The following is a 2,678-nucleotide window of genomic DNA, read 5'->3' on the forward strand; positions in this document are numbered from 1 at the left end:
AAGCAGAGGGGGGAAATGCTCAAACTCTGGCACAGTAATGTCCTTTCAGACACAGGGCTAGAAATTCCTGTGCATTTCTACTTTAATTAGGCTCATGTTTGTATCTCAGCTTTAGTAGAAACTGCCCTGATAGAGCAAGTGCCTAAACAGTGTGTTAGGTGCACAGTGTTGCCCCAGAGAAGTGCTGTGGTGACCTCATTACAGAACTGAGAAAATGAAGGCAGAGAGAACAAGTTACATTTACACATTTCAGAGGCTGTAAGTAAAGGCTGGAGTCTTGAGTCAAGGCTACGGCTTAAGAGCTCTAGCTTATTCCACCTAAACCCTGTGTGCTGCCACCGGTCTTCTCCAAATCCGATTTGTCTAACTATGAAATGATACTAAAGAAACCTCTCTGACGGGATCTGGGTAAGAACTTCAGAAGTGTGAAGACAGGCTTTGGGGCTTTGGGATTGTCAGGTGCTGCAAAGCAAACAAACAAACAAAAATACCAGTCACTGGGTGCAGTGGTGCACACCTTTAGTCTCAGCCAGCACTCAGAAGGGAGATAGGCCAGCAGAGATCTGTGAGTTCAAGGTCAGCCTGGTCTACAAATCAAGTTCCAGGACAGACAGAGCTTTTGCACAGAGAAGGAGAAACCATATCAAGAAAAACAAAACAAAATAAAAAACAAAACAAAACAAAACAAAAATACCATTTGAATTCTGTTGCTAAACAACTGTTGTTTATACAGCACCTGACATTTGTCATGTTCCTCCAAGCAGGGACTAGATCCATAAAACAACCAGAAAGTCTGTGCACAGGTCCTCTTCAGGGGAGAATCAAAGAGACCATCTTCTCCTTCCCTTTGTGTCAGAGGTGAGACTGGTCATGCCACCCTGCAGCAGATGCTTGCCCAAGACTTGTGAAAGCTGAACCCCAGAACTCACCTTCAGATTTGTGCCATTTCATCATGCTGTGCTTTTTACTGACACAGCTTGCTGTTTACCATTATTACCTCCTAAAGTATGAGGAATCCCAAGTTGTCTTTGCATTGTTTAAGGTTTTTTCAGCACATACTGATTGCCCAAAGTAATGGGTTCCCTTGTGACATTTTCCTACATTCATGAAAAGTACTTGGGTCATTCATCCGTTACCCTCTCTTGTCTCTCTCCAACCAGGCTCCAGTTCTTACCAAATAATGTCTTTTTGGCTTTAATGAATCTTTGTGTGTGTTTGAGTGTTTGTTGTTGTTGTTGTTGTTTTGTTTTGTTTTCTTCCAGACAGGATTTCTCTGTAGCTTCAGATCCTTTCCTGGAGCTAGCCCTTGTAGACCAGGCTGGCCTTGAACTCACAGAGATTCACCTGCCTCTGCCTCCCTAGTGCTGAGGATTAAAGGCATGTTCCACCACCACCTGGCTGACTTTAATAATTTTTTTTTCAAAATCTATATTCCACATATGAGAGAAGATGTGCTATCCACTGTCCATCCATTTCTCTGCAAAGGGCACAGTCCGCCATTCTTTCTGAGTAGTACTCTACTGGGTATATACTCATCCTCTCTTTGTTATTTAGCCTTTCCTTTTTCTTAAATTCCAGGAGGGTTACATTCACTCCAAAAGCATGCATGCCCAGCTGTGCTTTCCAAGTTGAAAGCACGTTTAAAGCTTTGCTGAAAGCTTTGCTCAATGGAAAACACCTGTCTCTACTTCCCGTTTACCATACTAACTGCATCAGTACTCATGAAGGTAAAGTTGAGAATTTGTGCAAATTCATGTTCACTGCTGAAGTGTCTTCACGTTTGAATGCTTGCATTCCCAGGTCTGCACTTGTCTGTTTTGTTTCTTTGACTTTCTTTCTTGTCTATTATCTCTTTTTTTTTCTTTTCTCATTCCCTCACCCAGTTCTCTGTCTCTCTCAGTCTCTGTCTCTCTACCCTTCTCTGTTTCTCTCTCTCTCTTTCTCTACACCCCTCTCTGTGTTGGTTGCTTTTTTTCAGCTCTGAACAAGTATTAATATTAGTGGGAAGAAGGAACTTCTGTTAAGAACTGAGGAACCGGCTCCATCAGACTGGCCTGTCCGTAATGCTCTTTAGGGCATTTGCACATGTCTGTCTCAACTACTTGACCAAGTTCTTTCAAAAGATCAAATGTTTAGGTCAGTACTCCCTTTTTTTTATTAGATTATTTGTTCTTTTGATGACCAATTTTGTTGTTTGAGGTTTTCTGTCCTGCCCGGTTCCTACAATCATTAAGTCCCCCCAAAATCACACAGAGGTCTACATTAGTTATAAACCGATTGGTCCGTTAGCTCTTATAACTTATATTAGCCCATTATTCTTGTCTATGCAAAAGCCACGTGACTCAGTACCGTATTCAGACAGTCATTCACATCTCCTTTTGTGGCTGGGTCACAACTGCGGAACAAGCTTTCCTCTTCCCAGAATTCTCCTATTCTTGTTGTTTTGCCTCAACGTCCTGCCTGGTTGTCTGGTTGTCATGCCTATACTTCCTGCCTTGCTACTGGCCAATCAGCATTTTGTTAAAATACAGTTGACAGGGTACAAACCATTGTCCATAGCACAATTTCTTGAGTTCTTTGTATATTTGAGAGATCAGATCTCTGATGTGGGGTTAGTGAAGATCTTTTCCCATTCTATAGGCTGTCTTTCTGTCTCGTTGGCTGTGTCCTTTGCTTTA

Source organism: Microtus ochrogaster, unplaced genomic scaffold (assembly GCF_000317375.1).
Source record: "Microtus ochrogaster isolate Prairie Vole_2 unplaced genomic scaffold, MicOch1.0 UNK52, whole genome shotgun sequence".
NCBI classification, from domain to species: Eukaryota; Metazoa; Chordata; class Mammalia; order Rodentia; family Cricetidae; genus Microtus; species Microtus ochrogaster.